Here is an 18561-nt window from a genome sequence, read left to right as displayed (position 1 = left end):
TAAGAGAATTAAAATATCAGTTTACATCAGAGGGGGAGAGGCAGGCTCCAGAGGCCCGGCCGGGAGCGCAGCCAGGAGGGGGCGCGGCTGGCGCGCCGCTGCCGCTCGCTCGGCCCAGCCTCGGGGCGGGGGCGGGATGCCAGGGCCCTGACAGCTGGACCCTGGGCTCGGGCAGGCGGCCAGCTAGCGGGGGGTGGGGTGGGGAGCGGCCCGCCAGGCCTCAGTTTACCAGATGGTAAGGGCTTCAGGGAAAGTTTGGGGCTGCTCCCTGTCGGAAGAATCGGTGTCCCTCGTGGGGGCAGCCCAGCAAGGTGAATGGTGTGGGCACTAGGCAAGAGGGGGCTGGGCTGCTCTTTTCTTCAGTGTCCCCTGTTTCCTCCCGGATTTCAGAGTTCCTGTCTCGGCAGCTGCAGGCCTACTGTCGGGGCGAAGGGCTGAGGACTGGCCTGAGGACACGGAGAGAGTAAAAGCGAGGTAGGTGCCCAATTCCCTTAAACTTGCAGGAAAGTCCTTAGGCAGGAGGTGACCACCAGCGCAGCTTTTGGTGTCCTGAGGGCAGGGTCATGATAAACTGGGGGAGTGAGTTGATCAAGGAGCTGCCCCTTCACCTCTAGAGTCTGTTGTCTGAGACCCCTCCAGAGCCGATACAGGAGTTGAGTCCCAGCTGTGAGCCAGTCACAGGTATCCTCCCACTCTCCATAACCCTGACCTGGATCCTTACCAGGTAAGGCCGCTGGGGCCCAGAGACTTCTCCCCACACACCAAGGCAGCATAGAATAATTGAAGCTTAGAGCCACTGAAGTTTGAGGCAGGCCAGGCCCAGCTCTTACATACCTTAGCTCTTGCAGTGATATAGGTGCTTTTTAAATTAATTAATCGATTAACTAATTAATTTAACGAAAGGACAAGGGGAAGCACAGACAGGTTCACAAGTTCCCAGGGGGCTGCACTCACTCTCACTCTCAGCCCAGCTACTGGAACAGGAGTTGCCCAGGCTCTGAAGCCAGGCAGACTGCTTTCCAATCCCAGTGCGTGTGCTTGCAGGTGAGCCAGCACGTTACTGGGTTGCTCAGGGTCTCTAATCTTCAATTTCCCCATGTGTAAAATGGGGTTAGCAGTACCCATCTTACAAGGTTAGTGTGAGGTTAGAAATAACATAGGCCTTCAACAAACGATCATTCTGTTGTGTTGGTAGTGTTACCCGAACTTGCCTCTGACTGGGCAAATTTGGTGTGCTACTGGGTCTATGGAAGAAAGTAACCAGGATGCCAGGAGGAATTATGAGCAAGGTAAGTGATTCATCTCCAACCTGAGCGAGGTCCATCAACCCCTTCAATTCGTCAAGCATGGGCTTTGGGGTGGGGGAGGCTGCCTTATTTCCTGCTCCCCAAATGAATGCATGGGACCTTGCTAACATCAAAACTAAAGCTTCTAGGCTTGGAGTTGTCTGGGACCCATTGGCTCCAAGAACCTAATATCCCTTAGAAGCCCACTCTCTGGCACATCTCCCCACACCCCATCTCACACCTGAAGGCCAGGCCTCTGTGGTCATCATCTTGGTATTACCCAGCCTGCGACTGCCCTCCCTTCCTGACATCCCAACTATGTTTGAAATGGTGCCTGGCAGGGAGAACCCAAGGAGAACTCAGGTCCAAATGGTCCTGCCTGCACCTCAGGCCCTCCTTTCTTCCCACTCTGCCAACCAAAAGCTCAAATCCTCCACACACCCACTGTACATCCTTTTTTTTTTTTTAAGATTTATTTATTTATTCATGATAGACACATTGAGAGAGAGGTAGAGACACAGGCAGAGGCAGAAGCAGGCTTCATGCAGGGAGCCCAACATGGAACTCGATCCCGGGACTCCAGGATTGCGCCCTGGACCAAAGGCAGGTGCTAAACCGCTGAGCCACCCAGGGATCCCCACCACTGTACATTCTTTCTGCTTCTGTGTGCCTGGAAACACATATACGAACCTATGTACACCTGTGCATTTGCACATGCATCCTGCATGCAGAGGAGCCCATAGCTCACACAGAGGAACACAGACACATATGGACACCGCTCGACTGCAACTCACTAGAGAGATCTCAGCCCCCGAGGCTTCCTTCTCCACATCTGATGCACCATGCTGGCCTACCTTGGATACCAGCAAGGGGACAGATGGTTGTCCAGCCCTCCTGCCTATCCCAAGCTGCCCATTTGTGCCTTTGCTGCTTTAGCCATGGGGCTGGCCTCTGGGATTTTGCTGTTGCAACTGACTTGCCTCCCTACCTTGGCCTCAGCAGGCTTTCCAGTCCTGACTGTTGGTACTAGCGACAACTGAAGACAGAAGACTGCATGGAAGTGGCTCCTCTGGCTTCTCTTAGGCATGGCGCTGGCTTGGTGTCCACCCCTCCCTGACAAATCTGGCAATACAGCCACACTGTATTGGGTTGTAGAGGACCATCTTCCTGGTGCTCTCTGTTCTGTTTCTGACTCCCAGTGTTTCTGTGTGCTGTTTCCTCTGTGCCCAAGTGCCTTCCCGGGCTCAGTAGGGCCTGCCATGTCCACCCAGTGAACCTCTGCTCATCCTCCAAGGCTCCACATGAAGCAGGCATCCATATCCCCTGTGTGTCCCTGGGCTCCCAGCATACAACTCTGCTGTGACATTTGCCACACTGGTGCTCTTGTCACATCACTCCTATGTCATTATCTGACTGTCCAGCCTCCATTGAGCCTCTATCCCACAGTTAGGAATGATCCATGCCATCAGCCTACACCATGCTGCTGGCAGAGCCACAGCGCCCAGGCCACTGCTCTGTCAACATACTGATGTTCAGAGGTGGAAGGGACTTGTCTGAGGTCCCGCATTGCTTCAGGAGATCTTAGTTGGTGAAGAAGGAACTGGAAGGGAAGAGGAGCAAGTGGGAGGCCACAGAGGGCAGGCACATAACAGATGTTCAATGAAGATGCATAGAAGGCGATGAAGGAGGGAAGGATGGAGAAAGGGAGGATATCCATTTCTAACCCCTCAACCCCCCCACCCCCATGCCCTTCCCCTTCACCGTATAACATCTAGGCCTTCTTTGGAGCAGCACTTCCTAATTTTTTTTTTAAAGATTTTTTTGTTTTAAAGATTTTTTAAAAAGTAATCTCTACACCCAATGTGGGGCTTGAACTCACAACCCCGAGATCAAGAATCACATGCTCTACTGACTGAGGCAACCAGGTACCCCAGCACTTCCTAATTTTTTTTAAAAATATTTTATTTATTTATTCATGAGAGACACAGAGAGAGGCAGAGACAGAAGCAGGTTCCACGCAGGAAGCCCGATGTGGGACTCGATCCTGGGGCTCCGGGATCATGCCCTGAGCCAAAGGCAGATGCTCAACAACTGAGCCACCCAGGCATCCCCGCACTTCCTAATTTTTAAGGGCAGAATATTCTATACTTTAGCTTTGAGGTCATACACGTTCCCTTCTTCTTGGAGTTCCAGGGCTGGGTGACTCTGCAAGTCTGTGGTCACTCCATCGCTCTGGCCCCAAGCTGGGAGCTTGGCTCAGAGCCCCTACACTGGGTATCCCTATCCCATTGCCCCTCGGTGGTGGTGGTGGTGGTGGTGGTGGTAGTGGAGGGTGAGCAGTACCTGGGGCCCTGGATCCCACTCAGGGAAGCACATCCCCAATCCCTTCAGGATCTCAGAGTCCCCAGGCTCCTGACCCCCTGGTTCTGCAATAGGAAGGTTCCAGGCACCCATTAGCCTCATTCTGGTGAGCCTGAGCCCTGCTGTGGCTGAGTAGGATCTGCCTCAGTGGAGTGGGGAAGTGGTGAGCATCTTTCCCCCTATGACAAGTGCCCCAAGTCAGTGAAGTTCTTTATGCTGTTTCCGTGTCTGTAAAATGGGGATGGTATACTCATAGCTCTCACACCTTTTAGCACTAAATGAGCTATTTCTTTCTTTTTTTTTAAAGATTTTTAAAAAAAGATTTTATGTATTTGACAAAGAGAGAGCACAAGCAGGTGGAGCAGCAGCAGACAGAGAGAAAGGGAGAAGCAGGCTCCCTGCTGAGCAGGGACTCCACAAGGAGCTTGATCCCAGGATTGTGGAGGAAGGCGGGTAATCATGACCTGAGCCAAAGGCAGACACTTAACTGACTGAGCCACCCAGGTGCCCCTAGATGAGCTATTTCTTATAAAAACCTTAGAGCTGAGCGGACAGGAGGAAGCTCTCCATAAATGCCAGCTCTTCTCCACAGCCCAGAGCAGAAGGCGTGGTGTGAGCCAGGGCTCCGGGAAGGGAGACAGGAAACCTGGATCCCAGGGCCAGCTGTAATGAGCATATAGGCCGTTTGGTCCTGGAAGACCCCTCCCCACTCCACCTTCCCTCCTGTTCCTGTGTCATATTGTGTTGGCTTTGGGGGCTTTTTAAAAAAAAAATAAACAAGGGCTTCATGAAACCCCTAATATTCTGGTTAAGTTTTGAAACAGCTCAGAAATCCCCTCCTCCCCTTGTGAGTCAGTGGTAGGAGCAATAAGCAGAACTGCTAGTGGGCAGCCGAGAGAGAGAAATTCTGCAAAATAACAGCTGGGCAGCCCTGTGGCCCAAGGGATTTGACATGTGGGCTTGAACCTATTTGACATGGGGTGCTGCTGGAGAGGGCCCGAGGCCCGGGGATGGGGGGGGGGACTAAACCCTGAAAAACATCACGATGCCTCCTCCCCCTCCCTGGCGTAATGTGAAATAAAAACAACTCTGGATGGTTAAATTAGTGTAAAGAAGTCCCACGAGACTGACTTTTCCCGTAAGGCGATTTCGATGCTCGTTTGGAAATATCAAATTCTTTCCAAGCATTTTCTTTTTCTATTTTGGTGCGTTAAGCACGTGCTCGGCCGACCAGGCTCGCGCCGGGTGCTGCGGAGCCCAGCGGCGCCGGCCGAGGGGGCCGAGGGGGGCCGCAGTAGGGGGCGCGGGGCGGGGCGGGGCGGGGCGGGGCGGGGGGGGGGCGCCGCCCAGGGGTCCCCAGGCCCAGACGCCGCCCGCACCCCGCCCCGCCCCGCCCCGCCCCCAGCGGCCCCGCACCCCCACCCCTCGCTCTGGGCTCGAAAGACCGGGTGGGGGTTTCGGAAAGCGCTTTCCTTGCCCAGCCGGATCTGAGTCAAAAGGGGGAGCTGGTTCAAACCGAAAGAATAATTCGGTTAGCCAAGGCTGCCAATATTTCTCTGGGGCCCAAATTACTGCCAGGCAGGGAGCTCCTGGGCCCGCGGCGCTGGCCCCTCGGGCCTCGCTGAAAGCCCCTTGTTCCCATATAGTTCTTTCTTTCCCCAGAAAAGGGGCCGGGAAGTGCCCAGGGCAGAAAGGGCTGACGGAGGGGAGGGTGCTTCCTCCTGCCCCACAGGCTCTGCTGGGCCTCCAGGGCCATCAGGGACCCTCCTGGGGGCCCAGATGATTGGGGCGTCCTGGCAGAGGTGAAAGAGAGCTCCATCCACCTGCCCCAGTAGGCCCCGAGCTGGGCCCACCCTTCTCAGGTCATTTATCAAGTCCCTCATGCCTCTGCGTTTGCACCCTCCGTTCACTCTGCTGTTCCCTCCCCCTCAGCTTGCGAATTCCTGTATATCCTCCTGGGGATAGAGGTGTGAAGCTCTTCAGAATTTTTCCTGAACAGGCCTGGCTTCCCACTGTAGAGACCAGTTCTGGCAAAGTTGGTAAAACCAACTTGAAAAGAACCACTCAAGTATCTTCAACATCCCTGACACTGGCCCCCTACCCTAACTGTCACTTTTAGGCCCCTTGGCTCAGCAGAGTTTGTGCTCTGACCAGCATCCTAGTGCACATAGTGAGGCCCAAATTAACAAGGTTTTTTTGTTTTGTTTTGTTTTGTTTTTAACTGTCATTATCGAGAAGAGAAACATTGCTCTATATGTAGTAGTTAATCATTTTTTTCAGGCTGGATTGCCAGGGTGGAGTGGAACAGGAGAGCCTAGAGGGCTCTTCGCATCCGGCTGTGGTTTCTGACCTTTGCAGACCCCAGCTCTGCTCAACTATCCAGCCTTTGCAGTCACAGAAACTCTCTGGCTCAGGGACCCTGGTGGACTCAAGTAAGTTCATTATGACCTTAGGACAGGTGTGGAAAGGAGATGCTGATGGTTCGTCTTCCTGGGCCCCCAGAACACCTGGCCTGGGCCTGTTGCACTGCGCCCTCAGCCTAGCTCACCACCTCAGCACAAAATTTGCCCTGTAAGCAGGACCATCGTGAGCTCTCAGGCAGGGCCAGGAACACAGCTGTTCTCATGCAGACGGTCCTATAGACACAAGACAGCTGTGGTATAGATGGCCTGGCTGATGCACACCACACACAAGGACAAGCACAGAACATGGCCAAGGTCAGGGACATGTGGGGTCAGCTGAGCATGTGAGGAGGACACAGATGCATAGACACACATACACCCTTTTTAGGGCAGTGCTGGTCGGTGCAGTTGGCAGGGCTGGGGCCACATGGCTACTGATCTATTAGAGCAACTGGTGTTGTACCTCTGTAGTTAAGATGTAGGGGGGTCTGGAGAGAGAGGAAGGCACCAAAGTGGCGCCGTATTAGGGCTTGGAGCAGCAGCTAATATTGACATTGAAGTAAGTCCCTATTATGAATGGTTTAGAGCAGGGGGATGACTATTAGTTCTGAGGGCTGAAGGGAGACCCTGGCTCCAAGGAGAAAGGTGGGAGCATCTCCATTTTAAGGAGCAGAATGAGAACTTAGGGGTAGCAAGGGGTTCTGCCTTATTGTGGTACAGTCTCGGAAACTTCTCTGGCCTGGTTCCATTTTTACAAGGTTTTACATTGTTAAAGGGCTGTTAAAAAAGAAGAAGAAGAAGAATGTATGGGGTGCCTGGCTGGCTCAGTCGGAAGAGCGTGCAACTCTTGATCTCAGGGTGGTGAGTCTGAGCCCCCCACTCAATGGGAAGATTACTTAAAGTTAAAAAAAAATGTGACTGAGATCTTAAGCCTAACATATTCACTATCTGACCTGTTACAACCCAACAGCACCCTGCAGAGTGGTGGCTGAGCCCTATCCCGAGGCTGCCAGGCTCCTGCTTTTCCTTCAGCATTGCAGCGATTCCAAGTCTGGGGAGGTGGCCTGTGAACCTTGGGTCAGCTGCTTGTGGGAGCCAGGGGTTGGAGAGCGGGCCAGTGGATGCTTCATCCCCCTTTCCTGCCATTGCTCTGAAAGGAGTATATCTTGTTACCTGTTATCTGGGCGTCTCCAAGCACAGGACTGAATTCAGAGAATACAATGCTGATTTCTATACCCCTGTGGTCTGACCTGTTTATGGAAAACTCTGTTGATCAAAATACCCAAGCACATGCATGCACAACATGCACGCACATGTAGGGACATTCTGGAGAACTGATTTTTCTGGGTAACTGAGGGTTAACTGGAAGCCTGTGTCCTTATGCCTTATCGAAAATTTCTCTACAAATGGCGAGCATTTCCCCAGTTTAGTATTTTGAAAAGTTCCACCACTTTCTAAATATGTGACCTTGGTTGAGTTACCTAACCTCAGTAACCTCAGTTTCCTTATCTGTAAAATACGCAGAGCAATACCTCCTGGGTTGTGACAAGCACTAGAAAGAGGAGCCATATGTGCTCTAGACATGGGTCCTGCTATCACAGCCACTGTCACGGGTCAGCAGAGACTGTGTAGCCACCCGAGGCTCTGCACCAGGATTGAGGATTATGGTTTGGATGCCGTTGTACATTCTGTACATGTTGACATGGAGATAGGCCCGAATTGGCATCAGTCTGCAGTTTCTGTCCCAACTAAGTCCACCCAAGAAGATGGTTTTCTTAGGATTTGCTGCTTCTTCATAAAAGCCTGTACTGTCAGGGTTGCCTGCAAGAACCCGAGGACTCTTGGTCCAGAGCCTAAATGCTGTCTTTATTTGAATTTGTCATGCCTCCTCTGGGAAAGGGTCAGCAAACCAAGGGTAGGGCTTGGGCTCAGCCTTCCTGGCATTCCATCCCACTCCCCCCACCTCACCCAGTCCCATCCTCCCTGCATGCAATTTGGGACCTTCCTCCAGCAAGAAGGCCAGCAGGCAGAGACAGGGAAGGGGGAGCCTCTGGGGCCACTGAGAAGGCAGGAAGGGCATGAAAGGCACCGTGGTCTGGGGAGCAAACAGGGCAGGCTCTGGATTCCCAGCAAGTGTAGGGGGATTGTGGGGTCTGGGGCAGGGGGGTGGGTGAGGTGAGGGGAGGCTTCAGGTCAGAGTCTTGGCCTGGTGCATTCTAGGGAGCTTTTTCTTTTTCTTTCTTTTTAAAAATTTTATTATTTTAAAAACTATTTTATTTATTCATTCATGAGAGACACACAAGAGAGAGGCAGAGACATAGGCAGAGGGAGAAACAGGGTCTCTGCTGAACAGAGAGACACAGGCTTGGCTCGATCCCAGGACCCTGGGATCATGACCTCTGCCAAAGGCAAGGCCACACAGGTGCCCTGGGGAGCTTTTTTGGATGGCCCCCAGATGGAGGAGTTGAGGAGGCTGCAGTGAAGTGGGGAGCCCATGGGAGAATTGTTCTTGCTGCCTGTGGAGATGGAGGAAGCAGCCATAGATGGGAGGATGGCAACCAGGCACCTCACCTTCCCTCTGGTCTGACCCCTGCTGCTTCTGCCACTTGCCCCCTCAGGGATGAGGCCAGAGAGCCTACTGGTGCTTTAAGTGGGAGGCAAAGCACCCATCTTCAGTGAAAGGGAAAAGGCTGAGAGTCAGATCAATTCCCAGTCCTGCCACTTACTGTGTGGCCCCTAGTATACTACTTAGCCTCTGGGCCTCACTCTCCTTATCTGTAAAATGGAAATATTTACCTTGGTGTTACTGTGAAGACAGTGAGATTAATGCATGAAAAATCTGCCTCGTATGGGCCACTAGGCTTCCAACCTGCATCCTGCCCTCTTCTCAGAGCAGGGCACTGTTGCATCGGGCCCTGGGGTGGACAGGACCTTACAGACCCAGGGCAGAGCACTGTAGGCTTTGGTTTCTGGGGGACAAAGGATTTCTCTAGTCCTCATTTGTGCTGGTCCTGCCTCAGTTCCCCTCCAGTTGAGTATGTTCCCCTCCAGTTGAGTATCTCCACTGCCTCCCTTCCCAGAGCCCACCCCACATACAAGGTCTTGTACAGAGGCCTGCCAGGCTGGTAAATAGCTTGCTGTGGGGTGGGGGAGTCTCAGTCCCCTTGGGCTCCTCTTCCCCACCTGGAGAGGGCATCCTTGGTACATAGAGGCTTGGCGCGGCTTGGTTCCTGAGCCCTTGCACATCCAGCAGAAACTGGAGGGGTAGAGGAGGAGGAGGGGGAAATGCACATGTGGTACGTTGAGCAATAGAACACACATGTGCCGAACACGTATGTGTGCAAAGACAGAGCCGCCACGGGGAGGAGGAGATTGTACAAAACGTACTGATACCGATATTGATAATAAAAATCCCACTTTGTATATGTATGGCATGGAAAACTTCACAACTGTTTTCCTACATGAGCTAATTTTCTATCCTTGCCAGAGTCCCTAATTTCAAAAAGCTGACAACTTCGTTTCCAGGGAAAGTTGTGAATAGCTACCATACGATGCAGTGAGGGCAATGTGAAGGGGGAAAATCCTAATCTGAAAGTACAGAGAGGTGAGGACTTGAACCAGGGTCTTTGACACGGTAAGCAGTTCATGAACATAGGCTAATTTGTTATTAATGGGGGTGCATGGAAGAACCCTGATTTTAATGGGATTGGCAAAAACCCAGCCAACCCGGCATCCCTTGCAGCTAGGGATAGCCCTGCTGGTCAACGAGATGTAAGGAGTCAGCTGGGGTTTCTAGCAGAGTTTGACTTTCCTGCCACAGGCCCTGTCCCTTCCTCCTTCTCACTTCCTCTTTTCTTCCTGCTTGGAGGGTACAGTGGGATAAAGCACCAATCATGAAACCCTGAGGAACAAAGCTACTTGCCAAGGAAGCAGAACAGGAGGCTGCAAGGATGCTGGATCCTTGATAATTTGCTTGGCAGCTGTAGCAGCCTGGACTTCCCACTCTAGGACTTCTTGTCCTTTGAATGAAATGAGCCCCCATGTGGCTAAGCCACCATCCCTGGGTTTTTCTGGGGGACAAAGGATTTCTCTAGTCCTTATTTGTGCTGGTCCTGCCTCAGTTCCCCTCCAGTTGAGTATGTTCCCCTCCAGTTGAGTATCTCCACTGCCTCCCTTCCCAGAGCCCACCCCACATACAAGGTCTTGTACAGAGGCCTGCCAGGCTGGTAAATAGCTTGCTGTGGGGTGGGGGAGTCTCAGTCCCCTTGGGCTCCTCTTCCCCACCTGGAGAGGGCATCCTTGGTACATAGAGGCTTACATGAAATTCAATGCAATTCGTTTTTTTGTTTTTTTTTTAAGATTTTATTCATTCATGAGAGACACACAGAGAGAGGCAGAGACACAGGCGGAGGGAGAAGCAGACTCCCTGTGGGGAGCCCAATGCAGGACTCGATCCTAGGGCCCCAGGGTCACAACCACTGAGGCACCCAGGTGCCCCAATTCAGTACAATTCTGAATGAAGCCAGGAGGCAGGTGCTGGTCACCACACTAGCTAGAGAGCCCTGGAAAACTCATTTGCCTGGTGTCATTGGCTTATCTGTAAACCAGAGGTTGGTTAAGATAACATTTAAGGTTTTTTAAAAGTATTCTCCTTTGCTAATTTATAATATGTGGATATGCAATCTACGTCTAAGCATCTGTGCATTGGGGAATAGGATTTAATTTACAAAAATTCAGATTACTGCAACCCAGTGTCTTCAGGAGCATAGCTACCCTGAGTGTAAAATAGGTGCTCCTCCGGGGTTTCAAGGAAATCCTTCTGGGACTATTGCCACAGCTTGAGGCTTGTCCATTTGTGGCAAGAGAAAAAAATGGCTATTTTATTTTATTATTATTATTTTTTAAAGATTTTGTTTATTTATTCATGAGACACACACAGAGAGAGAGGCAGAGACACAGGCAGAGGGAGAAGCAGGCTCCATGCAGGGAGCCCCACATAGGACTTGATCTCGGGTCTCCAGGATTACGCGCTGGGCTGAAGACTGCACTAAACCACTGAGCCACCCGGGCTGCCCCAAAATGACTATTTGAATAAAAACATCTGGCTCTGTACATTTCTGTTGCCTAACGAGTGTGAGATTATTCACCCGGGGTGAGGACAAATGTGTACTGCTTTCTTTATTTTATAGGTGCTGGCACTTGAAGGAATTACGTCTAGAATTAGACTATATCGAAAGAAAGACTGTAATCTTAAAGGTTCTGTGACTCATGCCTGGGAGACCTGGAGTCGATAGCCCTTTGTTTAAAATCTGCCACTGTGATTGTGGCTGTGACAGTGTTTCCTTGTAATTCTGTAAATATTTGCTGTGTGTATTTTAAAGATATTAGGTACAATCAGGTTCAGGATTGTTTTAGTCTATTGGTGAATTATTCTTTTTATTATTATATAGTGATACTTTTTTTCCCTAGCAGTGACTTTGGTCTTAAAGTCTATTTTGCCTAGTATTGATACTGCTATATTATCTTTCTTTTGATTAGTATCCTCTTAGTACAAAAATACTTCCAATATTTCTGTGTCAGTATGTTTTAGGCATATCTCCTGTAAATAGCATAGAGCTAGAGTTTTGAAAATGTAGTTCTAGAATCTCTGCTATATAGGTGGCAAATATAGTCTGTTTATATCTGTTGCCATTATTGATATATTTCAATTTAATGTGCTCTTTTATTTATATTTACTGTGTTCTTGCTTTGCTTCTTATTTCCACTTGCTACCTGCTGTTAGATTGGTCACATTTTCTTTAAGCTCACCCCTTTTCCCAATACCAGTTTGGATGTTGCATACTTTATTTTTATTCTTTTAGGAGTTAATTTATAGCTCTCTCATGCATCTTTGATTTAACAAGGGATGATATTGGGAGGCCTGGGTGGCTCAGTGGTTGAGTGTCTGCCTTCGGCTCAGGGCGTGATCCTGGAGTCCTAGGATCGGGTCCCACATCGGGCTCCCTGCATGGAACCTGCTTCTCTCTGCCTGGGTCTCTGCCTCTCTGTGTCTCTCATGAATAAATAAATAAAATCTTAAAAAAAAAACCACAAGGGGTGAAATTAATCAGTATCTTTATGCTCTTTCCAAATAACGCCGACGATCTTAAAAGCTTCAACTCCCAATTACCCACGTCTCATTTTCCATGCATTGTTATCTAGTATTTTATTTCATTTTATTTTTAACATCTCAAATTATTTATATTGGTGGTGGTGATATGAATCAGTGACCTTTTTGTTCTATTTTAAATTTTTAAAAATTTAATTCCAGTGTTATTAACATACAGTGTTATGTTAGTTTCAGGTGTACCATATTGTGATTCAACAATTCTATACGTTACTTGGTGCTCTTCACTTGGTGCTCTTCTCTTCATCCCATTCGCCTGTTTCCCTCACCCCTCACCCCCGCCCCTCTAGTAACTAGCTGTTTGTTCTCTATAGTTAAGAGTCTGTTTTCTGGGAAGGAGTTTGTTGATTTGTCTCTTTTTTTTCCTTTGTTCATTTGTTTTGTTTCTTAAATTCCACATGAGTGAAATCATATGGTATTGTCTTTCTGTTATTCCATTAGCATTATACTCTCTAGATCCATCCATGTGTTGCAAATAACAAATTTTAATTCTTTTTATGGCTGAGTATTATTCCATTGTATATATATATCCCACATCTTCTTTATCTGCTCTTCTATCGAGGGACACTTGGGCTGCATCCATCATTTGGCTATTGTAAATAATGCTGCAATAAACATAGGGATGCCCAAATCAATGACTGTTAACATTTATACATAAGATTATCTTATGGCCTGGCCTCTATTATTGTGGATAAGTTGTCTTCAATCAATGTAATTATTGCTCCTTTTAAAGTAAGCCATGTTTTTCCTCTGACTGCTTTTAAGATTATCTTTGGTGTTCTGTAGTGTCTGTATGTGGAGTTATCTTTATTTATCCTACCCAGGACTCAGTATGCCTTTTCATTTTTTCAATTTTTAATTTTTAAAAAAAGATTTTATTTATTCATTCATGAGACACACACACACACACACACACACACACACACAGAGGCAGAGACACAGGCAGAGGGAGAAGCAGGCTCCACGCAGGGAGCCCGATGTGGACTCAGTCCCGGGTCTCCAAGATCCTGCCCTGGGCCGAAGGTGGCTCTAAACCGCTGAGCCACCCAGTCTGCCCTCAGTTGCCTTTTCAATCTCAAGATTCTTATCTCTTTTCCATTCTAGCAAAATTTCATCCATTCAATCTATTCTTCTTCAAAGCATCCTGATCTTTTATTATCATTTTTATTCCTTCCCTTATATTTTTAATTATTTTAACATACTGCTTTGGTATCTTTTTCAGATTGTTCTGTCATCCCAAATTCTTGGAGATAATTTTTCTATTTGTTATACTTGCCAACTCTCCTTCACAGTAGATGGTTTCTTCCTGTGATTTGTAACTGGTGTTTGTGAGCTCATCTTCAGTGAGATTGCTTTGTTCTGCGGGAGTCCTGTGTGTCCTGGGTTATGAAAATGGCCCCAGAGATCTGTTCTCTGTTTGTACCAACTGCTCCAAGGACCTCATCAGGGGAATATTTCTGTGTTGATTTTTCAGCTTGGGAATTCTTCAACCCATGGATAGCATAAATTTATAGATGCTACTCCCGTGAAGAGTTAAGGTTTTAAGTATTGATTTTTCCTAGGAATCTTTTTTCCCACTCAGAGCCCTAACCCAAGACAAGATTCACTGTTAGCTCTCTAGGTTGATGGGTTGATTCTTTCCTGAGGGGCAGCCCTAGCTATATAGGAGTCTCTGTTCCATGTCTCCTGAAGGTCACACCCCTTGACCCAAGGAGGGTTTGACTCTTCAGCCTCTGTCATTAGGGCCCATATCCAGGGCCAGAGCTCAACTCTGTGCACCTGACACCTGGGTATTTCCCCACCCTTTCTTCAAGTTCTGCTGTGGTTCTAGTATCTTTCAGTTAACATTTTATTCTAAATTTCTCAGTGTTTTCTTTTTTTTTTTTTTTTTAAGAAATATGATTCTCAGGGAGCCTCGGAAGGTCACACAGTGTGTTAGATTCAGCTCCAAGTTTATTTATTTTTTAAAATATTTTATTTATTTATTCATGAGAAACACACAGAGGGAGAGAGAAAAGCAGAGACACAAGTAGAGGGAGAAGCAGGCCCCACTCAGGGAGCCTGACGTGGGCCTCGATCCTGGGTCTCCAGGATTACACCCTGGGCTGAAGGCAGGCGCCAAACCGCTGAGCCACCCAGGGATCCCCTCTCGGTATTTTCAAAGGGAAAGGTATCAGTGTTGATTCAGTCCATGATGTTGCCAGTCTGAAACCAGTGGTCTTGGTGTTTAGCAGAGCACCTTGGGGAGTCTTGGGACCTGCAGAGTTAGGCCTGGAGATAGTATTGGTTGGGGGTGGGGAGCTGAACATCTCTGCATAAGAAATAAACAGGGGTTTGAGGGTGAGGACAGGAGAACTGGTTTTGAGATAGAGGAAGAGGGACACCTGGGTGCATCAGCGGTTAAGCATCTGCCTTCGGCTCAGGGTGTGATCCTGGAGTCCTGGGATCGAGTCCCACATCGGGCTCCCTGCATGGAGCCTGCTTCTCCTCCCTCTGCCTATGTCTCTGCCTCTCTCTCTCTCTTTCTGTGTCTCTCATGAATAAATAAATAAAATCTTAAAAAGAAAAAAAGAGATAGGGGAAGAATAAGGGGCCAGCAGGGATAAAGGAAGGCTCCTAAAGAATGAACAGTGAGAAATCCTGGTGGTGGATGGAGCACCTGAGTGGCTCAGTCAGTTGAGCATCTGCCTTTGGCTCAAGTCATGATTCTAGGGTCCTGAGATTGAGCCTCATGGTGGGCCCCTGCTCAGTGAGGGGTCTGTTTCTCCTTCTCCCTCTGCCCCTCCCCACTGCTTATGCTCTCTCTCTCTCTCTCTCTCTCTGCCAAAAAAACTAAAATCTTAAAAAGAAGAAGTCCTGGTGATGGAAACATCTGAGGATCCTTGAAAACCGTGGTTGGTTGAGCTTCATTTAACTTTGTTCTCTGTGTTCAGCTGCACTATGCATCTTCCCTCCTCTCACACAGCAGGGGCCTATAGCTTCAGTCAAATTTGTTGCTCACAAATACCTGTGTCAGGGATCCTGGAGGGAAAGAAGAGCCTAGCCTAGGGGCGCCTGGGTGGCTCAGTCCATTGAGCATCAGACTCTTAGTCTCAGCCCGGGTCATGATCTTAGCGTCACAGTGTCCAGCCCCATGTGGAGCCCCATTGGGCTCTGCACTCAGTGGGGAGTCTGCTTGAGATTCTCTTCTACCTCTCCTTTCTTTTATTCTCTATCTCTCAAATAAGTACATATATCTTAAAAAGGAAAGAAAAAAGAGCCTATCTTGGGGTGTGCTGGCTGCTGGCAAGAAAACATCCATAGGAAAGAAGACAGGAGAAGGAGGCTTCAGCAGAAGGAAGAAACAGGGCAAGGAAGAGCCTGGAGAAACATGGGGGCTTTTGCTGACCTCCCCCACCCTGGAATCCCTGGAGCCTTTGAGGGGAGGCAGTGGGTTCCCCTCTGGACCTAAACAGAAGGCTCAGCTGAGGCTTTTTACTTCAGCTCTAAGACTAGCACATCCCACTCTGCAAGAGGACTGGAAGCTCACACATGGGCTCCACACTCGGAATGGCCCCCCATAAACCCATGCTCCGTGCACGACTTCACCCAAAGAGGCAACTGCTCACTAATCCAGAAGCCCCAGGTTTAGCCACCTCATCTCTGTGGAACACACCTGAGAACAAAGAAATGAGGTTTTATAAACATATGCTGCCAACCATATGTCACATACTTTGGCACATCTTTCAAATGCCTTTAGGGCTTTCACTCAGGAGCCAATTATCTTTGTTTTAGAATTAGCCAAAGAGTGAAGAACTTTGGAGTCAATCCTGATTTAACCTATACTAGCTACTAACCTGCCCACCGTGCTAAGTTATTCCATGGTACTTAGCTCACATGGGCCCCAGGAAATGTTTGCCAACTGTCTGACTGAATGAATCAATGAGCCAATGAAGTCCTCAGTAAAGACACACACCAAGGATGAGATGTGTGTCCACTCACGAATGGAGAGAATGAAGTACATAAGGACAGACTATTTGTAAGCACACACATGGTGCCCAAAGCACATGCCTGCGTTTAGTTGCCAAGTTACCCATGGGGAAATCAACTCCCAGGACAACTTAGTCCCACTAATACAGAATTCAAGGACCCTATCTTCCTTCCCTCCAACATATATTTTTCCACACACAACAGGGAACAGAGAGAGGCAGCAGTAGTCAACAGGTGTGTAGCCCAGTGAGAACAGAGACATGCTTATTATTAACCTTTTCATCTCTAGGGGATGAGTCTGTTCTTATCCTGCTTCCAAAAGCTCAAATGGAGCGAGGAGAGGCTCCTAGAGGGAAAGAATAGTCTGGAGCCCACTCTGGCCATATTTGGAGGACCAGCTCTGCTGTGGTGGAGGGGTCTGGGGTGGTTGCTCCCTGTCCAAGGACTGTGCCCGTGGCCAGGCACTGGACCCAATGACAATAGCCCAAATGAGCAGTGCTATTTTGGCTTTGGTGTAGGACCAGAAGGACCTCCAAGAAACCTTGAAAAATTCTTCTGGAAAGGTTGGTGATTTGTCCTCCTGGCTAGCAGAACCAGTTCTCAGCAGCAACACCACCTGCAGTGCCTCCACAATGGAGCACAGGCAGCTTGGCACTCAGGCCGTGGACCCATATGGTGCGCACACACGTGTCCCTGCATCCATGTGCAGGTGCTCTCATGCTCCGAGCCTTCCTTCCTTCACCTGGTACCCTCTGGCTGCCACCCTCTCTCTTTCCCTGCACTCTGTGAGTGCTCGCTTGTCCTCCTGTAGCCATTCTCTCCTTCTCTCTCATAGCAACGGCATGCCCCAGTTTCTAGCGGGGCACAGGACTGATCAGAATTAACCCCTACATTTCCTAGTCCTGGTGGCTGGGTGTGGCTGTGTGATTAAGCTTTGGCCAATGGGCTACGAGATGAAGTAAGGGGCCGTGGGAACCCACCTGGCTGCGCCCTTGAAGGGCAGGGGTGTGTCAAGCCTGCCTTGACCACCGGGGCTCCAGCTGGCTGAACCATGCTGTGGGGCCGGCCCTCGGCCACGTGGAGGAGGGCGGTATCTAGTGAGGGTAAGCAAAAGTTTTGGAGAGCCCTGGGCCATGCTGACTGTGCAGAGCGGAGGCCCCACCCCAGACTTGTGCTCTGAAGGAAATGAACCTCTGTCTTGAGCTTTTTTGAGCTTCTGGCACTTGCAGCTACAATCACAGCCTATAGGATCCCGTCGCACACAACATTCACTTCTCCAGGAGCTGCCTTCAGACTTTTGCCTCCATCCCTCCCGCACGGTCTCTCCAACAGTGGACCTCCTCCTGCACAAACCCAATGGCCTCTTCCCAGCTGTCATCCCACCCTACACCTGGCCGCCCCCCACTCCCTCCTCTTGCCCATTCTTAGCTTGTGGGATGCCACGCTCCTGGCACCTTCCATGTCTCTGCTATCCCTCTCTAGTGTCGTAAAGGGCCCTTATGCTTGTCCCTGATGTGCTGGTTTCCCCAAAATTCTGTCTGGGATCATTCTGGGGGATAAGGGCTAGACTGTCTTTCTGGATGAGAAGTGGATGAGCTGGGTTTCTGGGCTGAGGTGGGGGTGTCTTCTCAGACTCCAAGCCAGGCCTTTTGTCCTGGCTGGATGTTGGTTGCCCACGCTGCAGGGCCAGGCTGGTGCAGACAATGCATCTCTGCTCTGCTCATGATGGCTGGCTGGACTCTCTCCCTCTGCCCCAGCAATTGTCTTTCTTAGTTTCCAAAACCAGGCTGAGCCTACCTCGAATCATCTCTGCCGAGTCTGTGGCTGGCCCTCACCTCCTGCTGGACTGTCTCCTAGCAAATACGTAACTCCTCGCCCAATCCACCAGCTTGCCCAGAGATGTGGTTGAGCCAAGGGCTGCCCTGGCCAGACTGGGCCAAAGGTTCTCAGAGCTCCGGAGATGCACAGTGCTCATGACTCACTCCCCAGGGAGCCCACAAAGGGCTCCAGGGGACCCATCTTCCAGCAGGAAAGGCACTGGTGTCCCCTCCAATAAGTGGAGGGCTGCCCTTCTGTGGTGAGGGACTGAGGTAGGCACCTTTGTTCCCATTTTGCAGATGAGAAAGCTAAGGCTTAGAAAGGGCAATTAGCTGGCCTGGGGGGTTATGGCTGTTCAGTGGTGAATTCAAGACTGGAACCCAGCTCTGTCTGGCTGTAGAGTTTATGTACTTGCCCACTCTGTTGTCTTCCCTCCCTAGTAACTCTGGAGAGTCCATCCCATTCCTCCAGCTCAACAGCTGGGCACCCCTGCCCCACTGATCTCATCCATCATTATACGAGTGGCAACTCCCAAATCTGCATGCCCAGCCCTTCCTCT

General features: G+C 49.8%; 2 protein-coding genes across 16 annotated transcripts in view; both read left to right on the top strand.

The window, feature by feature from the left end:
- The window catches only part of MTA3 (metastasis associated 1 family member 3), a 313378-nt gene that overhangs the window by 256422 nt on the left and 38395 nt on the right, over positions 1-18561 (top strand). The gene's annotated exons all lie outside the window — the stretch shown is intronic.
- Positions 1-18561, top strand: part of NEURL3 (neuralized E3 ubiquitin protein ligase 3) — a 30904-nt gene that overhangs the window by 130 nt on the left and 12213 nt on the right. For 2 of the 15 annotated variants that reach the window (XM_077843408.1, XM_077843409.1), the window contains exons 1-2: positions 92-474; positions 1196-1289. The gene's annotated coding sequence lies outside the window, so the exon portion shown is untranslated. The other 13 variants (XR_013349325.1, XR_013349320.1, XR_013349321.1 and 10 more) reach the window with 13 other exon arrangements.

This window comes from Canis aureus, chromosome 12 (genome assembly GCF_053574225.1).
Source record: "Canis aureus isolate CA01 chromosome 12, VMU_Caureus_v.1.0, whole genome shotgun sequence".
Lineage (NCBI taxonomy): Eukaryota > Metazoa > Chordata > Mammalia > Carnivora > Canidae > Canis > Canis aureus.
Note: the sequence above shows the minus strand (reverse complement) of the source record. Positions and strands in the feature narration are given on the sequence as shown.